This window comes from Mus pahari, chromosome 5 (assembly GCF_900095145.1).
Source record: "Mus pahari chromosome 5, PAHARI_EIJ_v1.1, whole genome shotgun sequence".
In the NCBI taxonomy this organism is placed as follows: domain Eukaryota; kingdom Metazoa; phylum Chordata; class Mammalia; order Rodentia; family Muridae; genus Mus; species Mus pahari.
The window spans coordinates 122,141,443-122,158,164 of NC_034594.1; the positions used below are offsets into that span (position 1 = coordinate 122,141,443).

The following is a 16,722-nucleotide window of genomic DNA, read 5'->3' on the forward strand; positions in this document are numbered from 1 at the left end:
AGATTTATTCCCTTATTTTGGTTACTCTGCCCATTAGTGTTTTCAAAATACCTCAATTTTAACTCCACTTCAGTTCCTTAACACATCTCCTATGTCAACTAGGTTATCATCTATATTCTATAACCAATAAATTAATATGGCATAGGTCTAGGTCTAAATTTTTTTCCAGTAAAATTATCTACATTAGTTTTATTTGGTTACAACAGATATTCATCTTTCGTCTATCCATGTCATGGTCTAAAACAAGAGGTAACAGACATTTATATATCCAATACAGTGAAATGGATTCATTCTGGGATGTCCAGAATGATGCTCAGAACTTTCATCAGTATATTGATAAATACCAATACTATACTGGATACCCATAAATAAAACCATAAACAGAATTTCAAACATACATTAACAGCTGAAAATTCTAAGTTGCTAACCTCAATTTTTACTTTTACCATGTTATTTAAAATTCTAGAACTGAAAGGTACTATAAAAATTATCTGGAGAAAATTCCTCAACTTAGGTATAAAAGAAATCGAGGCACAAAAACAATAAGTGGTTTGCACAGTGTAAACAGCTATGACTGGCCTGGAGTAGGGTGGGTCTGAGAAGATTCCAGTGTGCTACATAACAGGCACTGCTCATGTAACCAGTGCTCTTTTTTTTTTTTTTTTTTTTTTTTTTTGAATTAAGGACAAATCTTTATTTCAAACTCTGATCTACCAAATTAGCATTTACCACCAACTCTGGGAGCAGAGACCTTCACAGGCTTCACAATCTTTTGTTTAGGTGCTGCCTTTGTGGGAGCCTCGGCAGCAGCCATTGCTGTCTTCTTGGATGCCTGCTTAGCTTTTTTTGCTTCAGTGGCAGTCCTTGTAGCCTGCTCTCTCTGGGCTTTCCTAACTTCCGATTTCTGATTCCTCTTGACCATTACATCAGCAAGAGATGCACCAGTGATGGCTCCTTGGAATTTGACTGACTGCACGACAGGTTCTTTTCTTTTGAATTTCTTCCGACTGTCCTTTCTTGTGTTTTCTTCTGTAGAGGACAGTCCAGTTTATCTGCTGAGGATTCCTTTTGGAAACAAATGCAGACTCACATTTTGCATTAAGCAACTGGAAAACCTTCCCTTCGGTCCTGGAGGAGAGCTGCCCATGTTCCTGAAACTGCACAGCTCGTCCTTTCATGGTAATAGATGCCACCGGTGCTCATTCTTACACTAGCTTGCTCTTTGCCACTTATTCCTGGTTCCAAGAGGTTCCACGATTGTTTTGTCCTTTTATTTACTAATTTACATTGCCAGCTTCCATGTAAACATCTGACTACAGTTCAAGCCTCTCCTTCCTTCCCTCCCCTAAAACCAAAACTGTCCCAATACACCTGTCCATTTTTTCCCCAGCATTCTAACTACAGGAGGGCATTTAAAATCCCGTATTCTTACCTGTGTTTTCTAGAATACTACAAGACTCACTCAGAACCAGTTCTGTGAAGGTCAATAACCTCTAAGTATAGGGGATTCATCACTTCCCCTCAAGGACATGGACCTGGCTGAGGGGTGTGTATTTATTCAGGGCTTGTGTTTAAAGGAGCTATCTCTAGGTAGAGGTCTTTATTGCCTTCAGTCATCCTCCCAGCTGAAGGGCAATGGGAGCTGCTCTCTTCCACCATACCCACTAACCACTAATAACTCACTTGAAAAAATGTTTGTCTCACTTGAAAAAATGGTTACCCTGGATCTAGACTTGCCCTCTCTAACATGTTAGGGCCCAAACCAAACAACAGCCAATGGAAAAAATGCACTTAGCCACAGATTGGAAATGGATATAATTCAGGATATTTCCAGGTTCAAAGGGCATGCACAATGTAAATAAAGTTTGTATGTCTAAAGAGGCTCAAATAATACTAAAGGCAAAGATTTCTTTCTGACATTTTCTACTTTATAAAACAGGCGATATATGACCATATCAAAGTCTACCAATTGGAAACATTTACCTACCACAGTGCTCAATTAGATCTTCATCTCTATAAAGACCAAGAACTAGTAAAATGAAAGAGGGAAAGCTGGTTGGACTAAGAGGAGTGCTTGCTAATAAGTATATAGTAAGGGATATAGCAGTGAAAATGTAAGAGACAAAGACAAATGCAATCGTGCCTAGACTGGTGAGCCACGGAGAGATGTGAGAAGTTGAGACCTCAATCTAAGAGTCAAATAAATTAAAGTGATAAAGATTCAAGCAATGAGGTCAGGGGACACCTCTACATGAATGTGCTTACCCCAGCTCACCTCAGCCAAGGGCAAATGCATTCATAACTTACATGTGTATAGTGCTTTCACACTTTGAAACCCTGTCATGTCTATAAACCACTTGGTCCTCAAACAACCCTGTGAGGTAGAAAGGTTAGAAATGACCACTGATTTCCCTTTGACAAATGAGGAGAGTACTGTAGATGTAAAAAAAAAAAAAAAAATTGTAAAAGAACACTAGTGAGGAAGCCAGGACAAGCTAACTCATGCATTGATTCCTTCTGGTTTCTACTAGGGCTCCATTCCATTCCTGAAAGGCTTTTCCATTAGGGAGAATCTTCGGGAAAGAAACTCACCACTCTTCTGCAAATTAACAGTTCATCTATTTATTTTTCTCCTGAAGATATAGCAAAGAAGGCAGGGTTGTACCAGTTTGGGAAACATGTGCATTTAATCAGTTCCTAGCTTTTAGTAATTGAAAGCAACCTCTGAAGCATCTTCTCAAGCTGTCACTAAGCCTCTGGACTAGGATACCAGCATCACTGCACAGCTCATTAGCAGTGTCTTACCAGGCACTGGCCTCCTCACCAACAGCAACCAGCCTCTCCAGCTTCTCTTTCTCTCTCTTGCACAGTTCTAGTGACAACCTCCTGTTTTCTGCCAATTCAGTTGCAATGGTCCTGACCACTGAGCGCATTCTTCGACTTGCTCATCATCAGGGTGATCACTGGTCAGAGTTCTATCCCCACCAGAAAGAAAAACAACTCTGGAAGAGGATCCTGGAGGCTGTGTTTTGGAGGTCACCCCAAGAGGGCTCTGGTTGGGGCTGGGTCAGGGACTGGATTCTCTAGACACACCCAGTCTGCTCATGGGGCCGCTCTGACAGGAAGCAACTGCACCTCTAAAAGGGTGGTGGTAGCTGCTGTAGCTGGTGGGGGGTCTCTGGAGATCACCCTGAACCCGAGGATTCATGCCAGGAATCCTCAAAGTTACTTCTGACAATTCTCCTCTGATTCCTTCACTATTTAAAAATATGCTGATGACCAGCTGCCAGAGTACGTTTTGCTTTCCAAATACTTGTTCCTTCTTCCCCTAAGGTATCAGAGGTCACTAAATTCTAATCGCAATGCTTGGCCCAAGCAATAGCCTCCTTAAGTTGTATAGGTCAACCACTATCTGATTTCCAAGAAGCTGACCCAACATATGATAAAATCAACAAAGCGATAGATCTCCATACTTGTGGCACAGGCAACATAGACCTTTAAACACAATGCCTTCAGAACATTAAACTTGGAGCAGCAATGGCGTTCTGTGTGGCAGAATCCCTCTTGCTGCATCTGCTTAGACATGATCTGATAAATGCCTGTGTTATGATGCATAGTCTATAGGCACTGGATGTACTGTACCTTGCCTAGTATGGAGAGATGAGTTTGTGTCACCTGTCTGGACCTCTTGATGGTGGCCATAGTGGGCAAGTGTAGTGGCTATTCCTGGTTGTCAACTTGACTATATTTGAAATGAACTACAATCCAGAATTGGTAGGCTCACCAGTGAACCTAATCTGGAGACTGGGAGATAGAAGTTTCTGATCTGGATCTTGGTATGGAGATCTTGAGGCACAGTGGTGATTGAATCCAGAAGATTAAGACAGGGAGATCTCCGAGTCCAAGATCATCTGGGATTAAAGGTGTGGTGGCACACACCTTTAATCTGGGCTACACCTTCTGCTGGGGACCATATAAGCACATTGGAAGAAGGGAGTCTGGCTCTCGCTCTTTCGCCTTCTTGTGGTGTGGGACTCAGCGACTGCTAGATCCTTGGACTTCCATTCACAGCTACTACTGAACCATTGTTGGGATTTGGACTGCAGACTGTAAGTCATCAATAAATTCCTTTACTACATAGAGACTACCTGTAAGTTCTGTGACTCTAGAAAACCATGACTAATACAGCAAGGAAGTCTACTAAAGCAAGTTCCTGGGAAGCAGGGATCAGTTTTGAAGGCATGAGGAAGCTCTGCATGTTCTCAGCATGTATCCAGGAGCCAGCTGATTCTTTCCTCTCAGGGCTAATTGCTGAGGAGGCAGGTCTGAGGGTCACACTTCTGGTTTCTACCAAAGATTTGTTTTACTTTCACAACTGTACTTGAAATATTTCTTATTCTGCTTTGTTTTGCTGCCAGTCCAACCACCTATTCACTTTCTGAGTGAGTAGCAATGGTTTGTATGACTGTACTCATAATGTGCAATCACATCTGTAATGGCCATCCTTCTAGACATTCACACAGACCAATGGATAGCCCATGTAAACTTCCATAAGGCAGTGGAAACCATGGAAGCTCAATGGAGGAAGTCTTCAGCAGCCATAGCTAGCTTCATCAGAATAAGACCACCTGGCACTGCAAATTATCTGATTTCCAGTGGACATCTTCAAGTGCGAATTAATTTCCAAATCACAGTGTACTTATAGAGCCTATACTAATATAAAAATAAATAATCTATAAACACAATTTTATATACATTCAGCACTAAATAAACTAAAATGAATTGAGAGAGTCTGTTTGAATTCTAGTGAAATAAAATTAACACAAGAATTAAAATGCATATAATAGCTGGAAAGAAGGCTTAGCGATAAGCACATTGCCATAAAGCATGACATTCTGGATTAATGCTCAAAGACTCTAATAAGGAAAGGAGAAAGCCAACTTCCCTGGTATGTGAATGCACACATATAAATGCGTCCATACACAAATAAATAAGTAAATGAATCAAAATATTTAAAAATATGCAAAAATAAAAATTAACATGATAGTTTATAATATTTGTATGCCTGATATGGTAAATAAACATTTTACATATATTTCATTGTTTGAAAAATTAAAAATAATAAACTTCCATAAAAACTAAGCTGTATTGGGTAGTAATTTGGGAAAAGAAGAATACATTAAAAAGTACCAAAATTTCTAAGATTGTGAATGTTCTCAGTATAAATAGAATCTTAGGTATTGTAAATAAAATAAATTAAAGATATACTACATTGTTAAAAACATAAATGTAATGTTTACTCTTTTAGAAATACATTCATTAGTGAGCTTTTATATATATATATATATATATATATATATATATATATATATATTATATCTTTTATATATAATATATATATATAATATCATTCGATTACATTTAAACTATTGAACCCTAAGTGTTAATTCAAGTTGCTATGCATATATAAACTAATTGTTGTCAAATATGTTTTCTTAGAATGACATAAAAAAACTTAACAGATGCTCAATTCCCACAGAAAATAAGTCAGGTTTGTTTGCCATATTGCAAAAATCTGCACTGTTTTCTAAATTTTTAAAACCAGGACAAGTAAACTGCTACATTAACCTTTTGTAATTACAATTTAATTATTCTCCACGTGCCAGTTCACATTTATGCAGCATTTTCTTCTGAATTATTTAATTGTTTCATTTAATTCCTCAAATGGTGTTCTAAAGTCTGGTTTTTATAAACACATTTTAGATAAGTTTATTTTGGATAAATTATCTAATATATTACTAATAATTATGGCATATACATAACACTTATAATTGTGAATATGTGTAATATGTGTAATACATATATATGCATATATATATCCATATATATATATAAAGATTTATAGTTTGATTATAACATATATATTCCTACTAAATATAGGACAGCCTATTCAGCCTAATTTTTATATCATTTATTCCTTACCCTTAGGGGTGTTGTTATTATAAACTCTTTTAGTAAACATTTTGTAAATGTTTTAATTTTTTAATACTTGTAATCTTTTACAGTACAGCTATTTAGTATTTTTACTTCTACATAAAGTTATGAATGTTTACTTGAATTCTTCTAATATATTGCCTTAATCCATCATTTCAGCCAACAGGTATTTTGTGTACAGAATTAAATACAGTAATACAGTTTTTACTCTACCCATGCCAATTACATAAAATTAAGATTTCTCCACTCATGCATGACAAATAATCATTGTTCTTCACAAATTTCTTCTGTTTTCATTGCTAAATAATTCAAAAGAATGTTAGCTAATATTTGGAGTGAGTGTGGAGTTTTAGACAGGCTTTGTCCTGTAACTCACTGTGTAGTACATGCTGGCCTGTACATGATCTGCCTGCCTCTGCCTCCCAGAGTGGGAGGATCAAAGGCATGTGCTGGCAACCCAGCTGGTAATATTCTTAAGTCTGTAGTCATTTCCAGAATATATCCTCTTTTTGTTACTATTGGGGATTGTAATTATCCATGTCATAAACACAACAGTATAAAGTGGCTTTAAAATATACTAATAACTGTATTCTTGAGATCAGTAAAACTTAGATTTTAAGTAATGGCTCCATGCTCAATTCCAATATCTTCATTGCCTAGTAACAAATTATTCTGTGATTCTTGCCTTTAGTGTCACTTATGGGGTGATTCTAGATACTGCTAATAAACTATTCCCATAATTGTTTTGCTTAGATTATTAATTTCTATAGTATTAGCTTACTTTATAAATAATAAAGCAACTTGGTTCCATGAATGAGAGTTAGTTGAATTTATACATTTTCAGATGGGATGTCTTTGTTTTAGCCCCATAAGAAGCGGCAACTCTAAAGCAATCAAGCTCATAGGGATTTTGTATGAAAAGAAGGCTAAGTACCAGAGGATGGGAGGAGTATTGCAAAATGCTACCCTATGGACATAACATGGCTCTTTCACACGTGAACTTCCAGTATCTGTCATTACTGTTGGAACACTTGCATAGGAACAAGCTAGTTAAAAATCAAAACAAAGAGGGTTAAAGATCATGAGGCCCATTCCTACCTGAGTTGCGCTGGGCAACTGATGATGTGAAAAAAGGAAAAGTCACTTTCATTTTATGGTATGGCCAATGCATATGACTGCACTTCCTTGTGAATATGATCAAGGCTAATTAAACTTGATATGTAAATACATATATACATACATACATACATGCATGCATACACATGTATACAAAGGAGGACAACAGTAGATATGGTCAAGATTTATTGTATACATAGCTAGACAATATCAAAGGATATATAATCACACACACACACACACACACACATATATATATATATATATATATATATATATATATATATAATAACATAATATATAACTTTTTAAAAATTAACCTGAGATCTCAATAAAACACATATTGTTTCTATATTTCTTACGTTCCAATACATATTAGATCTATTGCCATTAGACTAGTAGGTATACTTGGGTGTCTGTTTGAAATAAATTTATTCAATGGTATCTGGTAATTTAGATAGGAAGAGAGGATGTTTTCATCCTAAGCATTGGTTGTAATATCATGGTTTATTGCTCTTAATATTATTTGTGTCAGGTTCCACTAGCTTCTAGTGAATTTTAATAGCTGAATTTGTCGCCCTCATTTGAAAATTTGTAGTATCATATGAGGTTCTAAAGATACTGTGTTCTATCCTCATCAAGGTCTTAGAACCTGAGATTTGTTGTAAACAGGGAATAAAGGAGGAGAACATTCATCATGTAAAGCTACATCTTCTTCATGACTTTGAAATACTTGTGACAAATGTCAGACTATGAATAAACACACATGGGATTGATACCTTCTGGACTGCCAGAAGTCTCTAACTTACATGATTTCTCTTTGAATTTGCAGGTGTTTAAACAGCTTTAGCTAAGACATTTTATTCTGTTTCAGAAAATGTAAATTCCTATATTTACCTATTCACATATTTGTGTTTCTACAGAATACATGAAAACACACACAAACATGCCCATAAGTACATGTATACACACACATAAACACAGATATACACAGTAGAAGACAATAATATTCAAAGGGCATATAACCATTTTGCATAAGGAGAGTGGCAGGTGGAATGGTTAAGCCATTCATCTATTTATATGTTAATCAGAACTATTTGGAAGCTTTATTTTTTTTTCTTGGATATTTTCTTTATTTACATTTCAAATATTTTCCCCCTTCCAGGTATCCCCTTCAGAACCCCCCTATTCCATCCCCTCTTCCCCTGACTCTATGAGGGGTCTCCCCAACCCACCCAATCCCATCTTCCCGCCCTGGTATTGCGCTATACTGGGGCATGGAACACCCACAGGCCCGAGGGCCTCTCCTCTCACTGATGTCCAACAAGGCCATCTTCTGCCACATGAGTGGCCAGCACCATGGCTCACTCCATGTGTATTCTTTGGTTGGTGGTCCCAGTCCCCCAGGAGCTCCAGGGGGTCTGGTCTGTTGACACTATTGTTCTCTATATGGGGCTGGGACCCTCCTCAGCTCCTTCAGTCCCTTCTCCTCCATTGAGAAACCCTGAGCTCAGTCCAATGGTTGGCTGTGAGCTTCCTTCTCTGTATTTTTCAGGCTCTGGCAGAGCCTCTTAGGAGATAGCCATTCCAGGCTTCTGGAGGCTGGGGAGATGGCTCAGTGGTTAAGAGCACTGACTGCTCTTCCAGAGATCCTGAGTTCAAATCCCAGCAACCACATGGTGGCTCATAACCACCTGTAATGGGATCATATGCTCTCTTCTGGTGTGTCTGAAGAAAGCAACAGTGTACTCAAATACATAAAATAAATATTTGGAATCTTTAATATATATGTGCTTTTGAAGGTTCTGACAGCTTTCCTCAATAATTATCTACTATGAGAAAGTCACAATATACCATACTCTCAAAGTAAAGGCATATTCTTTCTTATTTCTCTTCATATATAGACAGTAGGCAGGATAGGGTTATAGTAAATGTTAGGATAGCAGACATAGTATGATCCCAAGTCAAACCTGTGAACAACTGTCTCTACGCTTTCTCACTCTTAACACTTATTTCATGTTCAGTATTAGTGGGGTATAATTTGTAACACTAACAGTCTCTTGAAATTTTACTATGAACAAATTCCTATACGCAAGAAAAAGAAAGTTACATTACACAGTGATTTACAACAGCAGTTCTCAATTTGTAGGTCAAGACAATTTTGTTGGATCAGATGACATTTTCACAGGGGTCACATATCAGATATCTTACACATAAGATATTTACATTATGATTCATAACATTAGAAAAAAACAGTTAGGAAAAGAAAAAATTGTGATACATCCATCAGTTTTTCTTTAAATTGTTTAAGACATAGTTTTTTTTTTAAATCCTGTTTTTTTTATTTCATATAATTCCAAAAGACAAAATTATCCTTTCATGTTCTGTGAAAAATTGTGTTAGAATTTTGATGGGGATACATTGAATCTGTACAATATTATTATAGAGTAGCCAGTTTTAGAATATTTATTTTAGGACTGCATGAAAATTTGGGATCTTCCCATCTTTTTGTACCTATTTAAAATTTCTTTTTTCAATGTCTTTAAGGTTTTAACATACAAGTCTTTCACCAGCTTGGTTAGGGTGAAGATTGGTTTTTGAGGAAATTGTGAAAGGTCCTGTTTTCCTGAAGTCCTTCTTGTATATTTGCCATATTGGAAGTTTATTCATGTTTTTGAGTTAATTTTGTAGCTTGTAACTTTTCTGAAAGTGTTTATCAGCTATACGACTTTCTTGGTGGATTTTTTACGGTCACTTATATTTATAAATATATCAATTGAAAATAAGGATACTTTGAGAACTTCCCGTCCAACTTGTATCACCTTGATCTGCTTTAGTTGTGTCATTGCTCTATCTAAACCTTTTTTTTTTTTTTTCAGTATATTGAATACATATGGAGAGAGTGGACAAACTTGTCTTGATGTTAATGGGAATGATTTGAGCTTGTCTCCACATAGGTTGATGTTGTCTATGAGCTTGCTGTATATTGCCTTTATTATTTTGAAATATAACCATTGTACCCATAGTCTCCGCAGTACTTTAATTATGAAGAGATTTTGTATTTTGTGAAAGGCCATCTCTGCATGCAATGAAATGACCCATGATTTTTGTCTTTCAGTCTGCTTATATGGTGGATTACATTTATTAATTCATATGTGTTGAGCCACCCTTCTATCTCTGCCATAAACTGTACTTGTCATGATGGATTACCTTTGATGAGTTCTTAGATTTGATTTGCCAGTCTTGCTTTTAAAATATTACTATCAACATTCATAAGAAAAAATAGACTGTGATTCTCTTTATTTGTTGAGTTTATATGTGGTTTTATATATCAGGGTACCTATGACTTCATTTAAAGAGTAGGGCATATTTATATTTTATGAAAAATGAGAAATATTGATGTTGAGATTTTTGAAAATCTGGTAGAATTTTGTGCTAAACTTTTTTGCTCCTCTTTTGGTTTTAGATGGCAGAATTTTAATTATAGCTATTACTTCACTTGGGTATATAAACCTGTTTAAATCGCTTATATGATCTTGATTTAAATGTTCCTTGCTGGTATGTATCAAGAAAATTAGGGGTCTGGAGAGATTGCACAGTGGTTTAAGAACACTGGCTAGTCTCCCAGAGGTCCTGAGTTCAATTCTCAGCAACCACATGGAAGTTCACAAACATCTATAGTAGGATCTGATGTCCTCTTCTGGTGTGTCTGAAGACAGTGACAGTGTGCTCATATAAATAAGATAAATAATTTTTTAAAAAGAAAATTATCCTTTTTAATTTTAGATTTCCAACTTAGTAGAATACAGATTTTCAAAGTATGTGCTCATGATTCTTTGGATTTCCTTTGTGTATGTTGTTATGCCCTATTTTGTTTCTAGGTTTCTTAATTTGGATCTTTACTCTCTTCTAGTTAATTTTGCTAAGAGTTTATCAATCTTGATTTTCTGTCAGTTTTTATATTCATTGTTTCCATCTCTACTTTCCTGTTTTAAACAATATTTTTCTTATCATTTCACTGTCTATATATTCAGAGCTTTCATTAATGGATTTATTTATATCTTCTCTAAGGTCCTTGAACATATTTATGGTAGATATTTTGAAGTCCTCGCCTGGTGCTACATCCATATTCCATTTCTTAAGACCTACTCTAAAAGAGTTGTAGAGCTCGATTTAGACATATTGTCCTAGCTGTTATTGACTCTATTTTTATGCTAGTTTGTATGTATCTGGGTTAGGGGTGATTGTAATTCTAAGTACTACTATCTTGTCTTGTGTTTGTTTTGTGATTGTAATGTCCTTCGTTTATAGCTGTCCTCTCTGATTCTTTGGAATGTCTGGTATTTTGGATTGCCTAGTAATGAATGCTTATGAATTTTTCCAGGTATAGTCACTGGGAATCAAACGCAGAAAGTGTTTTTAGATGTTGGGGGCTGAGACTGAGGAATAAGAATGGGATACAAAAAAAAGGGGCTGAGAAAGTCCACAGGTGGAAGGATAGGGTTGGGAATCAGAAAAAAAGGTGAGACCACAGCAGACATTCTACAGTACTGTCCGTTAGACAGGGAGATTAGAATTACTGAGAAGAGCAAGTGAAGATTGATGATTCCCTGGCCACTGTAAGTGACTGTTAGATTCCCCAGGAGTGACTGAGGGAATTGGGGGGTGAAACAAAGGAAATGTGGTGTAGTGGAAGACAGCTGTGGGAGAGTTGTGTGATGCTCTAGATATAGGGAAGAGAGATAGGAGTGGTCACAGCAAGTGGTCCTCTATAAGACGGGGAATGAGACTGGGTGACTGGAATTGCATGAGAGGAAGGAGATTCCTTCCATTTTCAGGTCTGGATTAGAGTGTGAGATTGTTTCTAAATCCCCTACCATGAACTGTGCATCCCTGGTGCAAAGTATTTTCTGTCCCATAACAACAGAAATGTCATGATGAAGAAAATGTGAGTTACAGCATCTATCCAACTCAAGCTTTTATAGAGAAAGAACATATTCAGAGCGGTTTAAAAATGTTAAAAAAAAAAAAATATGGCACCTTGGAAGGGTGAGCGTCTGTGAAATAAACATGCTATGCATCAAGCTGTGGTTATTTACAGCAAGTCAGGCATTGTCTTCTCAACCTTCACACCTCAAGTCGTTTCAATAAGCCCATACTGTTCCTGTGAGAAGTAATTACAACTAGAAATGATAGCAAAACCATACTCTCAAAGGACATTGTTGTATGGTAACCTAATGATGCAGATAGAATATCGTTTAGCACATTTTAAAAAGAATTATGAAGAACATTGCCAATGACATAATGTTATGTCCTTTAACGTATAACATAATATTTGAATGCAAAATAACTACAATGCCTTTAAGGGGTTGAATAAAAACCTAACTTTTCAAAATTCATATAGCACAGCACAATATTCTTATGTGAGTCATAATTTACATAAATCCTATTCCATGAGATACTAATGTTTTTGAATAGCAAGAATGATGTCTTAAAAATAAAATAACATATGATGTTATAACAATAATCAAAGCAAAATATTGTGTATTTCATTTTGGATATTTTTAAAGGATATAGCTAATAGATTTTATATTAAAATCTTTCCTCATTAATTATAAGTCAAAATATAGGCTTTTACTTGAACATTCATTGATTTTTAATATGAAATAAGTACTGCACTAAATGTTAAAGACAATAAATAACAAGTATTCCTTGAAACAGTAATACAACATTCTAATGTTTATAGTATATAGTTTGTATATTATACTGACTGCTAGAACAAAATGAACCTCCAACGTGAGTTCCATCCACACCAAAATTGTATCACCAAGCTTTACAATTCATTATTTACAAAGAAAATTAAAAAGAAAAAATTAAATATACATAGGAACATACTTTATATTCCAAATATGATCTAGTTCTTACCTTATTATCTGCATTAAGAATATATTCTACCAAATTGTGCATATATTTAACTAAACATATTTTAAAATGCTAAAATTATATCAATATTGTTCAGAAAATAATGTTGTCTCAAACATATGTTTAGCAAGCCATATGTATTAAACAACATTAATCAGAGCAGAGAGCTTTCTAATTTAAGGTCACTTTTGGATTCTGTTCCAGATTTGAACTAAGTGTAAGTTAGTGCCATCTGTTTACAATTTTTTGGCCCAACTTTATGGCATTGTTGTCCTGGTCAATCTCACTTCTCACTAATTCAGGTCAGGCTAAACATTGATTTACATTAAATTAGAATGAATTGTAACCCATGGTGGTCTCAGATTGGGTTAGCAGTTGTTGGGCCATGTTGTAAAACCAACAGGTCAGACTACATGTCAACTGTGAAATGGGATTCCATGGAAAAATTGCAGCATTAATGCATGTCATCTTCAAGAACATTTTGTATAGAAAAAAAAATACTCTTCTAAAAAATATGCATTAGAGACACTTTCAAATGTAAAAAACCTATGAACTTGCTAAATACTGGGATGCATAAAGCATGCTACCACTGTGATGTTCATTTTGGCATATAATCTCTACTGTCTCAGTCATTCTTCTACTCAGGAAACAATACATCCCACTCAAGCCATGATTTTCTTTTAAATGTCTTTCACAAATAAGGAACTGGGTAAAACTGTAAAATATCATATACATTATATACATTTTGGAAAATAATTTGAGAATGTGTGCATATGTGAGTACATAATTATATTCTCTTTACACTCAGAAGTCATCATTAGATACTGTCTTCAAATTCACCAACTTACATATGTCTGAGATTGTGAGTGAATGTCTTTGAGTATTATGAGTGTGTGAGTGTGAGTGTGTGTGTGTGTGTGTGTGTCTGAAAAATACAGAGCCAGATGCTTGCAGTCAGACATTAAACAGAACACAGGTTCCCAAATGAAAGAGTTATAGAAAGGACTGATGGAGCTGAAGGGGTTAGCAACTCCATAGGAAGAGCAACAATATCAACCAACTAGACACCGCAGAGCTCCCAGGGACTAAACCACCAACCAAAGAGTACACATGGTGGGACTCATGGCTCCAGCTGCATATTTAGCAGAGGATGGACTTGTGGAAAATCAATGGGAGGGTAGACCTTTGGTCCTGTGAAGACTCAACGACCCAGTGTAGGGGAATGCAAGAATGGTGAGGTGGGAATGGGTGTGTGTGATGGGGGAAGGAGGATGGTATAGGGGGTTTCTGAAGGGGAAACTGGGAAGGGGGATAATTTTTGAAATGTAAATGAAGAAAATACCCCATAAAATTATAATTAAATGGTTCTGTCATGCATTCTTCAGCTCTCTTCTTTCTGAAGTACATGGGTTCCTGTCAGAAATGCTTCAAGTGTCAACTGTTTTGGAAATACTCAAGCCACATCCATTTGTTGTTTATAAATAAGTATAAATCTCTGGGCAATTTTCACAACTCAAGACAGCTCTGGAAGACCCTCACTCTTCTGAGCTCCCCGTGGGACTAGGTGAGCCTTAATCAAGCCTGCATCAATCGTCTTTCTCCTTCTGGTTCCCTTTTCCTCCTTTTCCTGTCTTCTTTCTCTCCTTTTATGGAGATAGCAGAAACACTGTTCAATAACCCCCCCACCCCCACCCAGAGAAATCTGAATCCATTTCTTTAGAGCACTAAAGGGCTCTTAGGGATGCAGGTTGCCAAGACTGTTTTCTGTAACCAGCTCTCTGAAATCTCACCTGCATAGGGTAGGTTCACCACCTCTCAAACCTCATCTGTATAAGGTAGATTCACCACATGTCGATTATTCCCTTTTGAAAGCTAAGCATTTATACATATTTTAGAGCATTCTTCTACATAGACACTTAATGACATGACTTAATCTTTAATCCCAAAGCTTCAAAAGCAAAAACATAGTGTTACATTAGATCACTAGGTATGTAAATCAATTTCTCAACTCTAAAATCTTTAAAATCTTTAAGTAAAGCCACTGACAGAAAGGGATTAAAATGAACTAGAGATTTATAAGAACTCTTTGAGATCATGGTACATATCATATTCACAAGTGTATCAGTCCAATATCTTAAGTGCTTTAGGCATTTGGAAAGGATCAGAAGACTGGATAATATGCACTGTTGGAACAGGATCCCAACCTGACACTGCATTCAAACCCTGCAGTTTACTAAGTTGCTCTTTGCTCCCTACTCATTTTCCAGAACTGTGTTGTCTATCTTGAAAGTATTTCCCAGCCTGAAACAATTCCAACAAAAGCTTGAATATTATATATATATATATATATATATATATATATATATATATATATATATTTTGCTGTTTCAAAGAGTATATCATTCTCTTTATCTAACTCAGTCCAGTCAATTTATGAAGCTTTTTTCCCGGTAAAGATGGGTTTGAACGATGCCAAGTTGAAAGACAATGTGTTCTTCCAGAAGCACCATCTGGAATCTTGACAGACTATTGGCAGCTAGAAACTCAGTTCTTAAATGAAACAGTTCTCTTGAGACTCAACTCAGGTTAATCCATTGATATGCGTGTGTGTGTGTGTGTGCGCGCGCGCGTGCGCGTGTGCATGTGCGTGTGTGTGTGTGTGTGTGTGTGTGTGTGTGTGTGTGTGTGTGTATGAATAAAAGGTTTCAGTACTTTGACTTTGTAACCTTCTTTCTCTCTTGTGATTAGTAAATTAGTTACATTTCAAGATCCAATAAGTACATAGAGTTCATTACGAATCATATTGTTAAAGCAAAGTTGATTACTTTAGTTTTATATCAGGATCTTACCATAATAATTATTATTAATTCAATAAAGATTATTCATCTCATAAAGTTTCTAAAGCCACAATAGTATACAAGACCACTGAATTTTTCCTCAGTACTATCACATCTCCAGCTAAGACAGAGTCAGGACTTACAGTGTTCTATAATAATTAACTTATATATTAAAAACAAATGAGTAAATTTGTGATCAAAGAAATAAATTCATGTAGTGTCTTAGAGTCAGAATGCTTTTCTGTTTCCTATACATTGATATATCTTTTATTAAATAATTTATGCAGTAAACCTTATTGTGCTGGATATTTTTATGTAAACTTGATAGGAGTTAACGTCATCTGGAAGATCAATTCAGAAAATGCCCTCATGCTTGCACTGCAGGCAAAACTGTAAGATATTTTCTTGATTGATGATTAATATGGGAAGGCCTGGCTCACTAACTAGGAACAGTGTCATCCCAGGGTAGGTGGCCACGAGTGGTAAAGAAAGCAGATTAAGCAAGTTATGAAGAGGAAGACAGTAAGTAGAATTCCATGGCCTCTGAAGCAGCTCATGCCTCCAGGTTTCTGCCCTGCTTGAGTGCCTCTCCTGACTTCCTTCAAAGAGGAACAGCAATATAGAAACCAAATAAATCTCTCCTTGCCAGCTTTATTTTTGCTAGTAGTATTTCATAACAGAAATAGAAACCATAACTGAGACACTTGGCAAGCCCATAAATATTTGTTCATTCAGTGTGAAGAAATGCCTTTAGTTAAGTAGGTGAATGGCTCTGGTTGAGTACATCACACATACACACAATTTTGACTTGAAGAACTTAGAAGGATACTATGCTGTTTAATCCCATTTAGAA

General features: G+C 36.1%; 1 pseudogene; it reads right to left on the reverse strand.

The window, feature by feature from the left end:
- Positions 1–718: 718 nt before the first annotated feature.
- On the reverse strand, positions 719–2,933 carry LOC110322020 (annotated as a pseudogene).
- Positions 2,934–16,722: the final 13,789 nt, after the last annotated feature.